This window comes from Bombina bombina, chromosome 4 (assembly GCF_027579735.1).
Source record: "Bombina bombina isolate aBomBom1 chromosome 4, aBomBom1.pri, whole genome shotgun sequence".
NCBI classification, from domain to species: Eukaryota; Metazoa; Chordata; class Amphibia; order Anura; family Bombinatoridae; genus Bombina; species Bombina bombina.
The window spans coordinates 861,275,551-861,297,786 of NC_069502.1; the positions used below are offsets into that span (position 1 = coordinate 861,275,551).

Here is a 22,236-nt window from a genome sequence, read left to right on the forward strand (position 1 = left end):
TCAGTGCCCTGCGGTTCCTCTCAACAAGTTCCCTGGGGGTATTTATTTACAAGGAGATTTAGCTGCTCAAATAACTTCTGCGGTTTCTGCAGCCTTATCAGCCTTTCCTATTGCTGGTAAGAGAGGAAATCTAAGAACTCATCTAATACCAAGAGTTCTGACTCTGCTAAGTCTGCCTTAGTCAGCCTCTCTGTTATCTAAGGAGGATCATTCCTCAGTAGCTTCTAATGGTGAGATCTCTGACTCTGAGACTGCTGTTGCTAGTACAGCAGATCTAGAGGAGGTTAATTTTAGATTTAAGCTGGAGCACCTCCGTTTACTCTTGAAGGAGGTCCTAGCTTCATTGGAGGACTCCGACTCTACTGCCGCTGAGACTCCTAAGAAGTCTAATAAACTTAACGGAGTGTTTGATGTCATACCTACATCTGTAGAGGTATTTCCAGTTCCAGATCGTATGTCCGACATTATAGCTCAGGAATGGGAGAAACCGGGGATCCCTTTTTCCCCGTCCCCTGTTTTTATGAAGTTTCCTGTTGCTGACTCTGTGCGTGACTCATGGCGCACGGTGCCTAAGGTAGAGAGCGCTATATCCACTCTAGCCAAGAGAACAACTATCCCCCTTGAGGATAGTTCCTTTCAATGACTCTATGGATAAGAAGCTGGAAGCTTACCTAAAGATGTATATTCATCAGGATTTACAATGACAACCAGTTTCAAGCATTGCTACGGTTGCAGATGCAGCCTCTTATTGGTGCGACTCCTTGTCCGACCTAATTTCAGAGTAGTCTACCATAGAGGAGATCCAGAATAGGATCAAGGCTCTAAAACTGGCTACTACTTTTTTTCTGTAATGCCAGCTGGGAGCTAAAAATGTTAGCTTTGTGATTCTAGTTCGCAGAGCTCTGTGGCTAAAATCTTGGTTTGCGGATGTAACATCTAAGTCCTAACTTCTGTCTTTACATTTTAAAGGCAAGACTTTATTTGGTCCTGGCCTGGCCGAGATAATTTCTGAAGTTACTGGTGGAAAGGGATCTTTCCTACCTCAAGACAAAAAGACTAGACCTAAGGGTCGCCAGAATTCAAATTTTTGTTCCTTGCGCAACTTCAAGGGACAAAATCCTTCCTCTTCCAAGACAGAGCAACCTTGGAATAAAGGGAAACAATCCAAAAAACCTTCCTCTGAGCCTAAGTCAATATGAAGGGGCCGCACCCGATCCAGTCTTGGATCAAATAGGGGGCAGGCTGTCCTTCTTCCAACAGGATTGGAATTTGCGATGTTCCAGATCCTTGGGAAGTGGAAGTAGTATCTCAGGGATACAGGATAGGGTTCAAGTCTGCCCCCCCCCCCCCCCCCCGGGGCGGCAGATTTTTCCTGTCAAGGTTATCTGTAAACTAGGTGAAGAGAGAAGCCTTCTTAAACTGCGTAAAGGAGCTATCTTCTCTTGGAGTGATTTACCAGTTCCTTTGGCGGAACAGGGTCAAGGATTCTATTCAAACCTCTTTGTGGTTCCCAAGAAAGAAGGAACTTTTCGACCCATATTGGACCTCAAGTGTCAACAAATTTCTCAAGGTTCCTTCCTTTCAAATGGAAACTATACGTTCTATTCTATCCCTGGTTCAGGAGGGTCCGTTTATGACTACCATAGACTTTCTAGACAAACTCTTCCAAATTGTTGCCCTTCCCTTTGGCTTTGCCATGGCTCCTCTGATCTTTACAAAGGTTCTAGGGACCCTTTTGGCGGCGGTCAGATCTCAGGGGATTGCGGTGGCGCCATACCTGGACGATATCTTGGTTGAAGCACAATCTTTTCATTTAGCAAAATCCCATACAGTCTGACTATTGTCTATTCTACATTCCCACGGGTGAAAGGGAAATCTGGAGAAGAGTTCCCTAGTACCAGACACCAGGGTATGCTTTTTGGTAACGGTCATAGACTCTCTGTCCATAAAGATATTTCTGACAGATGTCTGAAAAGCCATGCTTCTTGTCTCGCACGTCAGTCCTCTATCCGTTCATTAGTGGCTCAGTGTATGGAGGTAATTGGTCTAATGGTTGCTTCCATGGACATTATTCCTTTTGCTCGTTTTCCATCGGAGACCTCTACAGTTATGCATGCTCAGACAATGGAATGGAGACCACTCTGACCTCTCTGAGGATAGTTCTGGACTCCCGGACGAGAGACTCTCTATCCTGGTGGATCTCCCAGGATCATCTGCCTCAGGGCACATGCTTCCTGAGACCATCTTGGGAGATTGTGACTACAAATGTCGAGCTGGGGAGCCGTCTGGGGTTCTTTAAAGGCTCAGGCTCTTTGGACTTGAGAGGAGTCTTCTCTACCAATAAATATCCTAGCGTTGAGAGCAATCTTCAATGCTCTAACATATTAGCCTCAACTGTGTTTACTCCGGTTTATCACTTTTCAGTCCAACAACATCACCTCGGTGGCATATATCAACCACCAGGAAGGAACTCGAAGTTCCTTAGCTATAAAAGAGGTGACTCGCGTTTTCCAGTGGGCGGAGTCTCACGGTTGTCATCTCTCTGCCATCCACATCCCAGGGGTGGACAACTGGGAAGTGGATTATCTGAGCAGGCAGACTTTTCATCCCGGTGAGTGGGCCCTTTATCCGGAAGTATTCACAATGATAACCCGCAGGTGAGGGGTTCCGGAGTTGGATCTGATGGCGTCTCGGCTAAATGCCAAGCTTCCAATGTACGGGTCAAGATTAAGGGATCCTCAAGCAGCTCTGATCGATGCTCTGGTGGTTCCTTGGGACTTCAGTCTCGTGTACCTGTTCCCTCCATTTGCCCTCCTTCTTCGAGTAATTGCTTGTATCAAACAGGAGAAAGCGTTGGTGATTCTATTAGCCCCTGCTTGGCCTCGCAGGATCTGGTGAGGATGTCATCTCTTCCCCCTTGGAGGTTGCCTTTGAGGAAGGACCTTCTACTTCAGGGTCCCTTCTTCCACCCAAATATAGATTCTCTGAAGCTGACTGCTTGGAGATTGAACGCCTAGTCTTGGCTCAGCGTTGTTTTTCTGAGAAGGTCCTTGATACTGTGCTTCAGGCTCGTAAACATGTTACCCACAATATTTACCATAAGGTATGGCGTAAATACCTTTTTATTGGTGCAAATCGAATGGTTTCTTTTGGAGTCGGGTGAGGGTTACCCGCATTTTGTCCTTTCTTCAGGATGGCCTGGAGAAAGGTTTGTCAGTCAGTATTCTGAAGGGCCAGATTTCTGCACTGTCTATTCTTTTGCACAAACGTCTGGCAGATCTGCCAGGTATTCATTCTTTTGTTCAGGCCTGTGTTTAAACCTGTTGCTCCTCCTTGGAGCCTTAACCTTGTTCTTAAAGTTTTGCAGAAGGCTCCGCTTGAGCCTATGCATTTGGTTGATATCAAGTTGTTATCCTGGAAAGTTTTGTTTCTCCTTGCTATTTCTTCTGTTCGCAGAGTTTACGAGCTTTCGGCTCTGCAGTGTGATTCCCCTTACCTTATTTTTCATGCGGATAAGGCGGTCCTTCATACTAAGTTGGGATTTCTTCCCAGAGTAGTATCGGATCGCAACATCAATCAGGAAATTGTTGTTCCTTCGTTTTGTCCCAATCCTTTTTCTCAGAAGGAATGTCTGTTGCATAACCTGGACGTTGTGCGTGCTCTAAAATTTTATCTAAAAGCAACTAAAGTTTTTCAGCAATCTACTGCCCTGTTCGTTGTTTTCTCTGTTAAGCGTAAGGGTCAGAAGGCCACTTCTACTCTTTCTCTCTGGTTGAGAATTGTTATCCGGTTAGCCTATGAGACAGCTAGACAACAGCCTCCTGAGAGAATTACGGCTCATTACACTAAGGCTGTCTCTGCTTCCTGGGCATTCAAAAATGAAGCTTCTGTGGAGCAAATCTGCAAGGCGGCCACTTGGTCCTCGTTGCTTACCTTTTCCAAATTCTACAAATTTGTTTGTTTGGCTGAGGCTTCTTTTGGGAGGAAAGTACTTCAAGCGGTGGTGCCTTCTGTTTAGGTCCGCCTGTCTTGTTCTTCCGCCCTTTCATTTTGTATCCTCTAGCTTGGGTATTGGTTCCCACTAGTAATTGAATGGATTTGTGGACTCTACATGCCATTGGAAACAAAACAAAATGTATGCTTACCTGATTATTTTCTTTCCTGACATGGAGAGTCCACGACCCCCCCTTAATTTGATTTAAGACAGCTTTTTTTTGTATAAACCTCAGGCACCTCTATACCCTTGTGTCATCTTCTCTTTCCATATTCCTTCTGCTGAATGACTGGGGGCTTATGAGAAGTGGGAGTGATACTTAACAGCTCTGCTGGGGTGTTCTTTGCCGCCTCCTGGTGGCCAAGAGTTGAATTCCCACTAGTAATTGAATGGATTTGTGGACTCTCCATGCCAGGAAAGAAAACCATTTATCAGGTAAGCATAAATTATTATTATAATTATTTTTTTTAAACCATTGATTTTTATCCACCCTACTGCGAATACATCTGCATATCCACCTAAAAATCTGTTGGCTTTTCTTACTACATTAGTGTAAAGTAACCCATATTTTGTTTTCCTAAACACATATTTGTTTTGTTTTTTGTTTAGATACCAGTTGCTTATTCTTTCTTCTTTTTTTAATACTATTAATTTACTTTCAGAAATATCAGCATTTTTGCAAATGCTTCTATTGTGTACAAACAGATACATTTTCCTTATTGTCCTTTAGCAGTATTACTGAAAACTTTACTAAACATAATAGGTCTCTGCAATGAACCCTGGTGTGTGCCACCATAAACTGCCCGAATACATTATGTGCACTCATTTATTTAAACTCTGCTATTTATGTTTTAACTGAGATAATAATTAAACATTTATCCCAGCCTAATATTCATTAAAAAGGGACCTTCATTGTATTTGCATGCTCCAAAGGGAAAATACAACAAACTAGGTCCTTGGTCATGTCTGTATGTATACATACAATCTATCAATGCCTGCATATAGAAGAAATAAAAATGTGAAAGCTTGTTTGGTAAATGCAGATAAAAGAAGCAGTAAGATACATTTTTAGAGTACCATTGGTGTTCAAAAAAATGGCTGTTACCCCTGTCTTAATTGCAAATATTGCAACTCTATGGTTAAATGAGAATTCTTTTATCATCCTACTAAGGGCATAAAATATAAGATCAGACAATTTCTGATCTGCAGATCCAGTTACATTGTATAGCTCATTAAATGCCCATGTGGCTTTAATTATATGAGCGAATCACAGAACATAAATCGAATATAAAAAGCAAGAGTAAGGATGCTCCTGTCTTCCATTTTTTGGAAGCTGGACATAACATCAGCCAGCTACATTTCCAAATCATTGAAAGGGTTGATTGTCCCAGGAGAGGAGATAGGCAACATCTCTTAAAAAAAGCACTTGTTCCCTGATACTGTATGATCCATACAAATTGATACAAACCACTTTCACCTGATGTTATGATCAAACTTTAACCCTTTCATTGTTATACCCCAATAAGTAAAAAGTCATACATGTATCAAGTAAAATTACATTTTAAATAACAAAAACAGGAAGCAATATAGAAGATAACATTCTGAGTATCTCCTAGGTATCAGTATAATTGATGCTGTATGAAAATATAACCTCAATACCCTAGAAGTTATGCAAAAATAAGGAAATGCTCTAATTTATTTATTTAATATTCATTTGTAAATTCAATCCCAGAGGCTGGTGTATCTTTAAATTAATAAATTCTTCTAGATTTCTGTCTCTGTCTCCCCCCCCCCCCTCTGACAAACCTAGGAATGACCTCTATTCCTTGGACCTTTTAAAAGAGAACTCTCAGCATTATGTAGTTCATGTTAATGTCTGGCAATGGTAATCTTAGACTCCGGATTTTCTCAAGTAGCCTATGAACTAGGCCACATTTCGTTTCCCCTGTTTATTACTTATTACAACCTAAGCATATAGTTCGATACACAACATCATCTGTTTTACAGTTGTTAGAAAACCTAATTTCAAACTCTTTATCCAGAAGTTATGAGACAAAATCTGGTCCCTGTACTAGAAGAGCCACATTTATAACATCTATTTCTGGTGAAATGCTTGTTCAATGTTAAATGCAGACAGTGTATGCTGTCCGTCTGCAGCAATGTCAGCTCGACAATTGATAAATGTTTGGCCCTTATATTTTAACAATTGAGTCCTTGGAATTGCATCTACTTGTTTTACATTCTGTAAAAGAATACTATCATAACCCCTTACCTCTAATCTTTGTATTGTATCCTGAGCACGTTTGTCATAATCCTCTAGATTAGAACAAAAACTTAATAAGATCTAGGAATTACATGGATTATACCTAAAATAGTATTACCTGGTGTAGGTTTACAATATATTTGTACTTCCAAACACTTGTCTACCTGCACAGTAACATCTAAAAATTCAGTGATATAGCGTTCAGTTCTAGTGTAAACTTTCAATTTTTAAATCATTGTTAGATATATAGTCACAAAAATGATTGACAATGTCACCATCTTTCTCAAATAAGAAACAGATTGTTAATATATCTGCCAAAATATACAATGTTCTGCCCGAAAGGGATTAGTATCTCCAAAGATGTGGAAAAGGTCCCACCAGCCTAAATAAAGGTTGGCATAAGAGGGGGCTAACTTGGCCCCCATAGCCATTCCACTTCTAGGACAATAGTATTTTCGGTCATACATGAAAAAAATTGAGATTCTACTGATACTCCATTGGCTTTAATAAAAAGACGGTTGTATCAGGGCCATAATTAGAAATTTTTTACAGAAAAAGTTGCAAGGCCTTACGTCCCTTCTCATGTACAAAAGATGCTACATCCAAGGAAAATTAACCAAGCTCTCTGCTACATAAATGAATATATGATCATCTAAAAGTAAAAAAAAAAACACAAAATAAATTAAAATAAATAACATATAATCAATCACAAATGCATCAGATCAATCTCAAATGCATAAAAAGTAATATAAAATATTGCAACTACAGTACAAGTCCAATATATGAGTGGACAGGTCAGAGATATTCTTATCTCACAAAACGGTTAATCCATAATTTCCAGATACAGGGCTGCTCTCCTTCTTGCAGATCACTCTCGATCAAGCTCTAGACATGAATACAAAAGACAAAGGGGCACCTCATGTGTAGATCAGAGATGCAACAAATCCCACACTGAATAGAAAGCCAAATGGATACTCAAATTTAGCTGAAGCACCCTTGTGTGCTTGTGGTAGCAGGCTAATAACTCAGGGTTTATCAGCTAACCCAGGCAGCCGGTAACACTCAGGAACACCAGATGCAGTACCCATATGGAGTACTGAATGCAGTTCACCCCAAAGAGCGATAGGGATAAAAGTAAGGTGCTAACACTTGGCTTATGTAAAACACAAGGTTTATTAACACTCACATAAAAACAAAAGCTTCAAGTGATAGGAGGGCATAGACATGTAGCCCATTAGGGGGGCTACATGTCTATGCCCTCCTATCACTTGAAGCTTTTTGTTAAAAATGTATCTTACTGCTTCTTTTATCTACACTTACCAAACAAGCTTTCACATTCTTATTTCTTCTATATGCAGGCATAGATAGATTGTATGTATACAATCAGTAAAGTCCCCCAGGGACCAGTACAGGGCCTTGTTTTTTTAATATTTTAATTAATGGCTTTGAGCAAGGCTTAAATAGCAACATCTGTATTTTTGCAGATGATACAAAGTTGTGTAAGGTCTTTAGGTCAAAGCAGGATTAACTAGTGTTATAAGGGGTTCTGCAAAAATTAGAAGTATAGGCAGGTAAATGGAAAATGAGATTTAATACGGGAAAATGCAAGGGTCTACATTTTCAAAGTAGAAATAAGCAGGCAATGTATTATTTAAATGGGACGAGAGGAGGAAATTGATTTGGGAGTAGTAATAGATAACAAACTAAATATGGGTGCACAATGCAGGGCAGTGGCTTCTAAGGCTAATAAGTTTCACGGATACCAAGCTGCCAAGGCCACCCTCCCTAGATATTGGATTACTCTGTGTCTGACCCCCTTTCACTTGTTTCTACACTGCTTGTACTTTATCACTGAAAAAGCTGATCTCTGGTCTTGGCACCTTCCCGACAAGCCGGGCTTGTGCAACTCCTGAGTACCTTTGCCAGGCTGCCGCTCCGGTCCACAGTAACGAATCATGTCGCTTTTTGGACTGTGGCATCTGGGGAATAATGACGCCCTGGAATGGCCGTGGCTCCCTCAGGATCACACCGAAACTACGACTTAGCTATTGTGGGATCCCTAAGTTACTGTTATTCATATGGAGCCACCAGCCTGTCTGTAGGGTGGCGCTAATGGGGGGATCAGATAAGGCTCTTATCAAGAGCTGTGTGGTTTACTCAATAAAGTTTGTTCCTGTTTCACCTTAATACTAGTCTTTTCTGGCTATTAGGGTGGGCTCTTGCTAGATTCACTTTCTCTGCTCTATAGCTACAAGTTCCAGGTACAGGAACGACCCTTTTGGCAGAGCTACCCGGTCGGGGTAGCCGGAGTCCATCATAACTGGTTGGCAGCGGTGGGATGCTTTCTTGTACCTAGAACATCCAAACCACCACTAGGGCCCCTTCGGATGGAGCAGCGATACTCCGGGCTTAAAAGAAGTACACTTAAAGATTTGCTGTAAGTTCATGGACAAATGACCAGCAATCAGGCTAGTGAGCCCAGCAGCCGGGACAGTGACCGGGACAGCGAACCCTCAACTTGGGGGGCTGAGATGTCCGAGGTCCAGAGGGAGATCCAGTGGCGGCTGGTGCTCTATGGGACCACCCCACCCCAGGAGATCATAACGAAGATCATTGCTGACACTACACGCCTCAAAATGCTAGAGGTCCAGAAAGCTATGGGGAGGATCCGCACCGCCGACCGGAGGCCTGCTACCCCATGAGGATTTCTGTGCCTTTAAAGACGGAGAGGAGGAGATCGATCGATACCTGCAGGTATTCGAGACTCAATCTCAATTCGAGCTGCAGGGCATCGATGATGCAGACAGGGTTACCCTCCTGATTGGGAAGCTGTTGGGGAGTAACTTGGATGCGTTCAAGGCAATTCCCCTAGAAGACAAGCGGAACTATGAGCAGGTGAAGGAGCACATCTTGGCTAGGTATGTCATCACCCCTGAGGCTTACTGTCTGTAGTTCCGGAGCCTGAGGAGGAGAGAGGGGAAACCCTTTACAGAATGAACTCACCAGTTCACCCACTCCCTGGACTATTGGTTTTCAGGTTTCCAAGGGACCACCCTGGCCCAAGCCTCCCAGCTCATCCTTCGGAAGCATTTTTTTGACCATTCCCCGCCAGAGGTATGAGAATGGGTCAGGGAATCGGAAACTTGAGACAGGGAATCAAGCTGCCGTCCTGGTAGACCAATTCTTGGATGCACGGTTTGACCCGAACCCCGTCCAACAGCCTGCTTTACTCCTGCACTTCCTCGGCCTCTAGTGACCGACCAGCATCCCCCTGCTCCACTATGCTATTTTGGGCCCAGTCCGCCCGGAAGACAGGAATCCGGTGCTACGGGTGTGATCAAGTGGGCCATGTGTAGTCCAATTGTCCAAAGAGTCTGCCCCACCCCAACTGGACCAGAGCACCAGCTGGGGTTTCCAGAGGAGCGGTTCACTGCTTTGAGTCAGGGAGCTCAGCGGACATCACCGCTTTTGAATTTGGGGTTCTGCATGAGGTAGACCCATTGCTGGCGACAGTAGGCTACACTATAGCCAGCCAGTATGGATCAATGGCCGGCAGACCCAAGGACTAAGGGCCAGCGGAGCCACCATTATTCTTGTCCAGCCACACCTGGTCACCAGTTCGGACAGACAAGGAAATCCATTACAGTTTGTGTGGCTGGAAGTACTCCGGATCCCTACAGCACGGGTTCACCTAGATTGGGGTTCCGGCTCCCGTGCTGTCGAAGTGGGAGTCATGGCCCATTTGCCGGCAGAAGTCTTGTTGGGAAATTACTTGGGGCATCTCGCATCCTCCTTTGTTATGGATGGCCCCACGGATACTTGCCCAGTCACCACCCACCAACAAGCCAGGCTCCAAGCTGCTGCACTCGACCCTGGGACCCAGGTAAGCCACCTCCACCTGACTACTACCCCGACCGCCCCCCCCCCTCCCTGTCTCCTGGGCTTCCCCCTCTGACTTTGCCCAGGAGACATTAAACAACCAGACATTATCTCCCTACAGAGCCCAGGCGGGGACCGAACCAGGAGGGTTAGGAGGGGACCACTTTCAGTGGGACAGTGGACTTCTGTACGGGATTACCGAGGGTGGTGGGAGCAAGCAGATGCCCAAGCGACAGTTGGTGGTACCTCAAAAGTATCGGTACGACCCATTGCGCATCAGACATGAAATTCCCCTGGCAGGACATCTAGGGATTACCAGGACCCGCCACAGACTGACCCAGACCTCCTCCTGGCCCAGGATTACGAGAGATGTTGGGCAGTACTGCCTGACCTCCAATATTTGTCAGAGAATAGGGAAGACCGGTAACCACTCTAAAGCCTCTCTACAACCCCTCCCTATCATCGACGAACTGTTTAGCAAGATAGCTGTTGACATTGTCAGCCCATTGCCCCATCCCAGTCCCTCGGGGAATAGATATATTCTGACGGTTGTAGACTACGCTACCCGATACCTGGAGGCAATCCCCCTTGCCAACATCCAGGCAGAGGCCGTAGCTCGGGATCTTTGCCAGTGTGGGTTTCGCCTGGGAGATCTCAGACCAAGGGACTCGGTTTACTGCTGAGCTCACCCAGCAGCTGTGCAGGCTTTGCAGGGTAAGACCCCTGCCAAGATCTCCATACAATCCCCAGACCAACGGGTTATGCGAGAGGTTTAACGGGACACTGAAGCAGTTGCTTTGGACGATCTCAGCCTCTCACATGGACTGGGAGAGAAACTTGCCGCACCTCCTATTTTCTTACCAGGAGGTGCCCCAGGAATCTACCGGGTTCTCTCCCTTTGAGTTAGTGTATGGCCGGAGGGTGAGGGGGCCCCTAGACCTACTCAGAGCCCACTGGGAAGGATCAGTAGGGGAGGAGGGACCCTCCATTGTAGGGTACGCCCTGGAGTTCAGGAACAAACTGAAGGACCTCGCCAGAGTGCAAGAGAACCTTCAGATCGCCGAAGGTAGGAAGAAGCTGTGGTACGACCATAATGCTCGTAACCTAGAAGTGGGGCAGAAGGTTCTTGCCCTAAAACCGACCAAGACAGACAAGCTGCAGGCTTCTTGGCAGGGACCCTGCCGAGTGATAGAGCAGCTTTTTGATACTACCTACCTGATCGCCAAATGTTCAGATGAACGAGTTTGCGGGACCTTTCATGTGATTATGCTGAAGGCCTACCAGGAGAAGCCAGAGGAGGTAGCCGCCATAAGCGCTCCAGCCATGGAGGACTCTGAGAGTCTCCCCATGCCAGAGCTACCCGGGGCGGAGTAGGGAACCAGCAGGCATAGGAGACATAAGGCTAGATGAGTGGCTAGGGAAGGCGCAGCTAAACAGGTGCTAGAGAGATGGCAGGGCATGTTCTCCACGGACCCTGGATATATGACAATAGCGGTGCACCAGGTGGAAACCCTGGGACAGGCACCCTTGTGGCAGCCAACATACCAGGTCCCCGAGTCGGTTAGGGAAGGCATGTGCTGCGAAATTAGGGAGATGCTCGATACTGGAGTTATCGAGCCATCTAACAGCCCCTGGGCATCCCCGGTTGTTCTTGTGCCCAAGTGGGACGGCACAACCCACTTCTGTTTAGATTACCATAGGCTTAATGACTGACGCCTATCCCATGCCTCGGGTAGATGACCTATTAGACCGCATCGCCCAGGGTAACTTCCTAACGACATTAGATCTCTGCAAGAGTTACTGACAGATTCCAGTGGACCTGGAATCTATTCCGAAGTCAGCATTCAACACTCCATTCGGCCTGTTCCAGTTCAAAGTCATTATGTTTGGGATGAAGAATGCTCCCGCGACATTCCAGAGGATGGTAGATCGCCTCCTACATGGTCTCCAGGATTATGTCTGTGTATACCTGGATGACATTGCGATCTTCAGTGATACCTGGGAAGAACACTTATTCCACCTAGGCACTGTTTTGGATCGCATCAGGGCTGCTGGGGTGATTCTAAAGCTAGACAAGTGCACAGTAGGGTACTTGGAGTTCCAGTACCTTGGGCACCAAGTGGGCTGCGGAAAGCAGAGGCTGGAGCCGGCCAATATTGAGGAAGTCTCTAACTGGCCGACCCCTAAGACCAAAACCCAAGTTTTAGCCTTTCTTGGTACAGCAGGGTACTACCATAAGTTTGTCCCCAACTATAGCACCCTGTCCAAACCCCTGACCGACCTGACCCGAAAACACTTACCCCGGCAAGTCCTGTGGTCCCCCCGAGTGCGAGACGGCCTTCCAGCGACTGAAGACAACACTAGTCTCTGCCCCTATCCTGGCCGCTCCTAACACATCCAAACATTTTTGTGTTAATACAGATGCTTTCATGTTTGGGTTGGGAGCAGTGCTGAGCCAGGTAGATGAGGAGGGCCATGAACACCCTGTAGACTACATCAGCAGAAAATTACTACCTCAGGAAGTAGGCTACGCGACAGTGAAGAAAGAATGCTTGGCAATTGTGTGGGCTCTCAAGAAACTGCAGCCATACCTATACGGAAGGTCCTTCAGAATCGGCTAGGAAAGAGTAACAGCAATGCAGATGGCCTCTTCCAGCAAACTGAACTGGAATAGCATCACCGGGCAGCCCCAAGCCGACCCGTCAGGCTCTAGCCGGGTGTGCCTGACTTTAAAGGGGGAGCACTGTCACAGATACCAAGCTGCCAAAGCCACCCTCCCTCAATAATAGATTTCTCTGTGCCCCGGCCCCCTTTCATTGTTTCTACACTGCTTGTACTTTATCACTGAAAGAGCTGATCTCTGGCCCCTTTCTGTCAAGCCGGGCTTGTGGAACTACTCGCCAGCTGGGTTTGCTAGGGATCCCCACTGAACTTTATCCCAGCTCGCTCCAGAGGCCCTTTGCCCCAGAGCTGCGCTATTTTGGGGACTTTTTATGCCTTTGATGGACATGGGTTTGGGTGATTGCTGAGGGGGAGCTCACTCTGGAACCGGGGGTTTTGGACACCCCCCACCTTAGACTGTTCCTGAGTACTTTTGCTAGGCTGCCGCTCTGGTCCCCAGTAACGGATCATATCGCTTTTTGTACTGTGGCATCTGGGGACCAGGAGCTCTTTAACGACACCCTGGAATAGCCGCTGCTCTTTCCGGATCACCTTGAAACTACGACCTAGCTATTGTGGGATCCCTAAGTTACTGTTGCTCATATGGAGACGCCAGCTTGTCTGGAGGGGCGGGAATGGCGGGATCAGGTAAAGAATGTGTATATAAGTCTGTTTGTGTTTCACCTTAATACTGGTCTTGTCTGGTTATTAGGGTGGATTCTTGCTAGAATCACTTTCTCCACTCTATAGCTACAAGTTCCAGGTACAGGAAGGACCCTTTTGGCAGAGTTACCCAGTCATGGTAGCCAGAGTTCGTCACAATAAGATACTAGCATGTATTAAGAGGCATTGATTCAAGGGAGCAAAGCATAATCCTGTCACTATATAAATCCCTGGTAAGACCTCACCTTGAGTAAGGAGTGCAGTTCTGGGGACCAATCTCAGAAAACAACATTGCGGACCTTAAAGTTTAGAGAAGGGCCACAAAGCTAATAAGGGGAATGGAGAATTTAAGCTATGAGGAGAGGTTAGCTAAACTGGGTCTGTTTTCTCTAGAAAAAAGGCGCTTAAGAGGTGACATGGTTACTTTATATAAATATATTCAAGGACCATATACAGAGATGGCAGAAGCTCTGTTTTGTCACAAACAATTTTCTTGGAATAGAGATTACAATTTAAGGCTGGATGAAAGAAAATGTAATCTCCTGCAACAGAAAAGTTTTTTTCACTGTAAGAGCAATACAATTGTAGAACTCATTACCAAAGGAGGTAGTGAATGCCAATACCTTAGATACATTTAAAATGGTTTGGATACATTTCTGGCTAGAAACAGAATTCATGCATATGATTGCTTGTGTAAAATGGGTCACCTTTTAATGGGATTAATTTAAGCTCAACTGGAGCTTTTTTGTAAGTATATTATATTTTTATTGGTTGAACTTGATGGACTTCGGTCTTTTTTTCAACCTCATCTACTATGTTACTATGTTATAACTGTCTCTCTTTTTGTTTTGTGCATCTTGTTTTTCTGTTATCCTGTCTCTGATCTTCCTTTTCCTTTTTACCTTTTAAAGGGACATGGAACCTACATTTGTCTTTCTTGATTCAGATGGAGAATACAATTTTAAAAAACTATTTATAATTTAAATCTTTTATTAATTTTTTTCTTGGTATCTTTTGTTTAAAAGCAGGGACATACGCTTAGATGCCTGCCCATTTCTGGAGCACTATATGGCAGCAGTTTTGCTATAATGTTATCCATTTTCAAGAGCACTAGATGGAAGTTTCCCAAGCACACAATGAATATAATTAGTCTGTGACACTACTCGGCTAACTATTCATAATACAGTACACAGCTTTTTTTATGACAAACACTCACAGACTCACTTAGAACAATAGATATGAAAAAAGGCAAAACAATAAGCCCATCAGCTGCAATTCACCCAGACAGTCAAATCCAATTGCGCTCTGTGTCTTCTTGTAGCAGACATACTCTCTTCCTTCTTCCATCTCTTGTAGCATTTGTCACTGACTCACAATTAAAGGTCAGTTTATTGCTTTGTGTGTTCCAGAAAATTAGAGGATTAAATCACAGCTGTGATTTGAATTCTTCATTGTCCATTTGGGTTAGGGCAAGCAGGGGTTGTGTCACTGCTGTGGGATGTTCTGGGCAACCAAAGGCTTAACGAACTACTGTAAGTAAGTGGGATCAGTTCATTATCCTCTTCATTACTTATGTATATTAAATACATTGTTTAAATCAGTGCTGTGAGTATGGATTGCAACAGTGTTTTATAAGGATATTATTCAGTAACAACCACATAACTCAAGAAGAGTAACTTGCAAGTTTCTGAAACAATTGTGCATATGATATTATGTTATAACCAAATTCTTCATCAAAGTACCTTGTTATTTTAAAACATTTATCCTCTGATAACTTGTTCCTGCTCATCCATATGCAAGTGTCACAGGCATTGCAGAGTGCATGCGCCAAGAAAAGCTATGTGCACAAACAAGTCTCCTCTTTTACTGGTTGCTAGGCGCCACTGTGACAGCTCACACAGGTAACCAGCAGTGATTCTATTAAATTAATTGTTTGCTCATGCACTGTAGAGAGCAAGTACAACCTAGGTTACATGGCACTGCCCTACAGAGGGTACAGACGGCTTAGCTGGAAATTTCAAAATATTAGATCTGTTCCATAGTATTGTTTTACTGTTTATATTTATCACTCACATTGTACATCGTACAGGGTACGTCTTGCACAAACTGGTCTTTAAAGACCAGGGACGTACCCTGTATGACGTTGGGGATTAAAGCGTCTGGAAGCGATCCTGATCGCTTCCAGCTGCTTTCTGGTTATTCACGGCATCCTGCAATAAAAAAATTTCCCCCATCCGATGCAGAGAGAGCCACTCTGTGGCCCTTTCTGCACCGGCATCGATGCCCGCAATCGTTGGTGGGTGGGAGCCAACGTGGGAGGGCGGCCATCGATGGATGACTGAAGAGAGAGGGGGGGTTATCGGGGCATGGGCGGCGGGCGGGCGCGTGCATGGGGAGGGAGCGGGTGGGAACCGCTACACTACAGAAAAATGTGGATCAAGTGGGAGAAAGGGGGGGGGGGACAACACAAAATGATATTTGTAAGGGATCTGGGAGGGGGTGGGGGATGGTCTATGGGGTGGAAGCTACACTACAGAATTTTTTTTTTTTTTAATTTTATTCTAAACTGGGTACTGACAGACAGCTGCCAGTACCCAAGATGGCTCCCAGTAAGGTAGAGGGGGAGGGTTAGAGAGCTGGTTGGGATCCTACACAGCAGCATATGTAAATATGCTATACAAATTTTTATTTTTAAATATACCTTTTATTTTAGTACTGGTAGACTTTCTGCCAGTGCTTAAGATGGTGGGGACAATTGTGGGATGGGGAGGGAAGAGAGCTGTTTGGGAGGGATCCTGGGGTGTGATGTGTCGGGTGGGAGGCTGATCTCTACGCTAAAGCTAAAATTAACCCTGCAAGCTCCCTACAAGCTACCTAATTAACCCTGTCACTGCTGGGCATAATACATGTGTGGTGCGCAGCGGCATTTAGCGGCCTTATAATTACCAAAAAGCAACGCCAAAGCTATATATGTCTATTTCTGAACAAAGGGGATCCCAGAGAATCATTTACAATCATTTATGCCATACTTGCAAAAGTTGTTTGTAAATAATTTCAGTGAGAAACCTAAAATTATGAAAAATTTTACGTTTTTTTTTTATTTGATCGCATTTAGCGGGGAAATGGTGGTATGAAATATACCAAAATGGGCCTAGATTAATACTTGGGGTTGTCTACTACACTACACTAAAGCTAAAATTAACCCTAGAAGCTCCCTACATGCTCCCTAATTTAGTGGCATTTAGCGGCCTTCTAATTTCCAAAAAGCAACCCCAAAGTCATATATGTCTGCTATTTCTGAACAAAGGGGATCCCAGAGAAGCATTTACAACCATTTATGCCATAATTGCACAAGTTGTTTGTAAATAATTTCAGTGAGAAACCTAAAGTTTGGGAAAAAGTGAACAATTTTTTTTATTTGATCGCATTTGGCGGTGAAATGGTGGCATGAAATATACCAAAATGGGCCTAGATCAATACTTTGGGTTGTCTTCTAAAAAAATATATATACATGTCAAGGGATATTCAGGGATTCCTGAAAGATAGAAAAAACAAACAAAAAGGTAATGGATAAACCAGAGCACTCTTATATATCAATGAATAAGAATGTAGAACAGTGAGGTAATATGCAGTGGGTATGAAATAAAACTTAACATTTAATTGTATAATTTAAAAAAGTAGTAATAACTACCTGTGTGGTGTATTAAAAGACTGTATTGTGGTACAGTAGAGCTGGCAAGCCTAGGAAAGTATCCTTAAAGACGTAGCTGCATACAATGTAACCATAAGTAAACTTATATAGAAAGGAGGAAGATAGTCTGCTGCAAAAACACCATTATATGCTCACGGATTGCACTGGAAACTAAATCTAGAAAGAGGACAAGCCCCACAACAATTATACTAAGCTGGTGCAATGCTGGAGCGGTGTGTATTGCAGCAGAACTTCCAATAGAACAATTAGGATAAGGTACAGAGTATAGCGCTAAGAACGTCGGTAAGGCTGCAGAGCTCTAAATTAAGCGCCTGATGCGCATTTCGCCATATGCTGGCTTTATCTTTATGAAAGATATCAGTGTCCCAATGTAACTAGCGCTTATTTTGAAAAAAAGTGGTTTGGAAATAGCAAAGTGCTACTTGTATTTATTGCCCTATAACTTGCAAAAAAAGCAAAGAACGTTTAAACATTGGGTATTTCTAAACTCAGGATAAAATTTAGAAACTATTTAGCATGGGTGTTTTTTGGTGGTTGTAGATGTGTAACAGATTTTGGGGGTCAAATTTAGAAAAAGTCTGTTTTCTCTTGTAAGGTGTATCCAGTCCACGGGTTCATCCATTACTTGTGGGATATTCTCCTTCCCAACAGGAAGCTGCAAGAGGACACCCACAGCAGAGCTGTCTATATAGCTCCTCCCCTAACTGCCAACCCCAGTCATTCTCTTGCAGCTCTCGACAAGATAGGAAATATCAAGAGATATGTGGTGACTTAGTGTAGTTTTACCTTCAATCAAAAGTTTGTTATTTTTAAACAGTACCTGCGTTGTACGGTTTTACTCTCAGGCAGAAATTAGAAGAAGAATTCTGCCTGGAGGTTGATGATCTTAGCGGTTTGTAACTAAGGTCCATTGCTGTTCTCACACATAACTGAAGAGTATGGGACAACTTCAGTTGGGGGAACGGTCTGCAGATTACCTACTTTGAGGTATGTTCAGTATATTTATTTCTAGAGAGATGAATGAGTTCTAGAAAATGCTGACAGAGCCTTGTGTATTTGAGGTAAGCCTGATGCAGTGATTTAACAGCAACTGGGATCATGCTTACAAAACAGGGTAATACTCTTATTACTTAGTGACAGTTAAACGTTTACATGAATTCAAAAATAGGACTTTTTTCTCTGAGGGAGATAACTCTTTATTTGGGGCCTAGTTTCCACATGGCTAATCAGATACTCCTAGGAGTATTTTCTTAAGGCCCCTCTGGCATCCACTACATGGTGGGAGGGGCCTATTTTAGCGCTCTAAATGCGCGGTTTTAATTCAGACTGAGACATCCAGCATTCCTAGAGGAGTCCTCTGGCACCTGAGGACCATTATAAGGGGTTTATTTCTGCACAAAATCGTACTTGAGGGCAGGTAGGAGCCTCAGCAGAGCTGTGGCAGGGTGCTTAACTGTCTTGTAACGTTTTTTAACGTTTTTAAATCCGGTTTGGGGCCTAAGGGGTTAATCATCCATTTGCAAGTGGGTGCAATGTTGCTTTAGTCCCTTCCACACACTGTAAAAATTTCAAAGACTTTACTATATTTTTACACTGTTTTGCAGTTTAAGTGTTAGTTTTTTTTTCTCTTAAAGGCACAGTAACGTTTTTGTTTAATTGCTGTTTCACCTTTATTAAAGTGTTTTCCAAGCTTGCTTGTCTCATTACTAGTCTGTTAAACATGTCTGACATAGAGGAAACTCCTTGTTCAATATGTTTAGAAGCCATGGTGGAACCCCCTTTTAGAATGTGTACCAAATGTACTGAAATTTCTATAAACTATAAAGACTATATTATGGCGCTTAAAGATTTATCTCCAGGGGATTCTCTGACTGAAAAATGGAGATTATGCCATCTAGCTCTCCCCATGTGTCAGTACCTATAACTCCTGCTCAAGTGACGCAAAGTATATCTAGCGCGTCTAATTCTTTTACCTTACAGGACATGGCGGCAGTTATGAATGCTACCCTCACAGAGGTATTTTCCAAACTGCCAGGGTTACAAGGAAAGCGAGACAGCTCTGGGGCTAGAACTAATACAGAACTTTCTGACGCTTTAATGCCTGTGTCCGATATACCCTCACAATACTCAGAAGCCGAGGCAGGTGAGCTTCTATCTATGGGTGACATTTCAGACTCAGGGAAGGCGTTGCTTCAGTCTGATTCTGAAATGACAGCGTTTAAATTTAAGCTTGAACACCTCTGCTTATTGCTTAGGGAGGTTTTAGCGACTCTGGATGATTGTGACCCCATTGTAGTTCCAGAGAAATTGTGTAAAATGGACAAATACTTTGCCCTGCCTGTTTACACTGATGTTTTTCCAGTCCCTAAGAGGTTTTCGGAAATTATTACTAAGGAATGGGATAGACCAGGTGTGCCGTTCTCTCCCCCTCCTGCTTTCAAAAAGATGTTTTCCATAGATGCCGCCGTACGGGACTCGTGGCAGACGGTCCCTAAGGTGGAGGGAGCAGTCTCTACCCTAGCTAAGCGTACAACTATCCCCGTCGAGGACAGTTGTGCTTTCCTAGATCCTATGGATAAAAAATTGGAGGGTCTCCTTAAGAAAATTTTCATTCATCAAGGATTTATTCTCCAGCCTTTTGCATGCATAGCCCCAGTTACTGCTGCAGCGGCTTTTTGGTTCGAGTCTCTTGAGGAGGCTCTGCAGGTGGAGACTCCGCTAGACGACATTCTAGACAGGATTAAAGCTCTTAAGTTAGCTAATTCCTTTATTTCTGACGTCGTTTTTCAATTAACCAAACTAACGGCTAAGAATTCAGGTTTGGCCATTTTGGCGCGTAGGGCGCTATGGCTTAAGTCCTGGTCAGCCGACGTTACTTCAAAGTCTAAGCTTCTTAACATCCCCTTCAAGGGACAGACCCTATTCGGGCCTGGTCTGAAGGAGATCATTTCTGATATTACTGGATGAAAAGGTCACGCCCTTCCTCAGGATAGGTCCAATAAGAGGACCAAACAGAATAATTTTTGTTCCTTTCGAAACTTCAACAGTGGCGCAGCCTTAGTTTCCTCTAATGCAAAACAAGAGGGAAATTTCGCCCAGTCCAAACCAGTCTGGAGACCTAACCAGGCTTGGAATAAGGGGAAGCAGGCCAAGAAACCTGCGGCTGCCCCTAAGACAGCATGAAGGAGTAGCCCCCGATCTGGGACTGGATCTAGTAGGGGGCAGACTTTCTTCGCCCAGGCTTGGGCAAGAGACGTCCAGGATCCCTGGGCGCTAGAGATCGTTTCCCAGGGATATCTTCTGGAATTCAAAGGTTCATCTCCAAAGGGGAGATTTCATCTCTCACAACTATCTGTAAACCAGACAAAAAGAGAGGCATTCTTACGTTGCGTTCAAGACCTACTGGTTATGGGAGTGATCCACCCAGTTCCAAAAGAGGAACAGGGGCTGGGTTTTTATTCAAACCTGTTTATAGTTCCCAAAAAAGAGGGAACTTTCAGACCTATCTTGGATCTCAAGATCCTAAACAAATTTCTCAGGGTCCCATCCTTCAAGATGGAGACAATCCGAACCATCCTCCCTATGATCCAGGAGGGTCAATATATGACTACCGTGGACTTAAAGGATGCTTATCTCCACATTCCGATTCACAGAGATCATCATCAGTTCCTCAGGTTCGCCTTCCTAGACAGGCATTACCAGTTTGTGTCTCTTCCCTTCGTGTTAGCCACGGCACCAAGAATCTTTACGAAGGTTCTATGGTCCCTTCTAGCGGCTCTAAGGCCGCGGGGCATAGCGGTAGCCCCTTACCTAGACGACATTATGATTCAGCGTCGACTTTTCAAATCGCCAAGTCCCATACGGACATTGTTCTGGCTTTCTGAGGTCTCACGGGTAGAAAGTGAACATAGAAAAGAGTTCTCTCCTCTCACAAGAGTTTCCTTCCTAGGAACTCTGAAAGATTCAGTAGAAATGAAAAAATGTTTCTGATAGAAGTCAGGATATAAAAACTTCTAACTTCTTGCCGTGCTCTTCATTCCACTTCTCGGCCATCATTGGCTCAGTGTATGGAAATGATCGGCCTAATTGTAGCGGCAATGGACATAGTTCCGTTTGCCCGCCTACATCTCAGACCACTGCAACTTTGCATGCTCAACCAGTGGAATGGGGACTACACAGATTTGTCTCCTCTGTTAAATCTGGATCAAGAGACCAGGGATTCTCTTCTCTGGTGGTTATCTCGGCTCCATCTGTCCAGGGGAATGAGTTTCTGCAGGCCAGAGTGGACTATAGTAACGACAGATGCCAGCCTTCTGGGCTGGGGTGCAGTCTGGAACTCCCTGAAGGCTCAGGGTTCGTGGACTCAGGAGGAAGCCCTCCTTCCGATAAAGATTCTGGAACTAAGAGTGATATTCAATGCTCTTCAGGCTTGGCCTCAACTAGCTGCAGCCAAGTTCATCAGATTTCAGTCGGACAATATCACGACTGTAGCCTATATCAACCATCAGGGGGGAACACAAGAAGTCCCCTGGCAATAATAGAGGTTTCCAAGATAATTCTATGGGCAGAGGTTCACTCTTGCCATCTCTCAGCTATCCATATCCCAGGAATAGAGAACTGGGAGGCAGATTTTCTAAGTCGGCAGACTTTTCATCTGGGGGAGTGGGAGCTCCATCCGGAGGTATTTGCCCAGCTGATTCAACTTTGGGGCAAACCAGAACTGGATCTGATGGCGTCTCGTCAGAACGCCAAACTTCCTTGTTATGGGTCCAGGTCAAGGGATCCCCAGGCAGTGCTGATAGATGCTCTAGCAGTGCCCTGGTCCTTCAACCTGGCTTATGTGTTTCCACCGTTTCCTCTCCTCCATCGTCTGATTGCCAAGATCAAGCAGGAGAGAGCTTCGGTGATTTTGATAGCGCCTGCGTGGCCATGCAGGACTTGGTATGCGGATCTGGTGGACATGTCATCCTCTCCACCATGGACTCTGCCGCTGAGGCTGGACCTTCTACTCCAAGGTCCATTCAAACGTCCAAATCTAATTTCTCTGCGTCTGACTGCTTGGAG

At 44.4% G+C, this 22,236-nt stretch overlaps 1 protein-coding gene across 1 annotated transcript in view; it reads left to right on the plus strand.

The window, feature by feature from the left end:
- The window catches only part of LOC128657323 (zinc finger protein 484-like), a 69,081-nt gene that overhangs the window by 44,030 nt on the left and 2,815 nt on the right, over positions 1–22,236 (plus strand). The gene's annotated exons all lie outside the window — the stretch shown is intronic.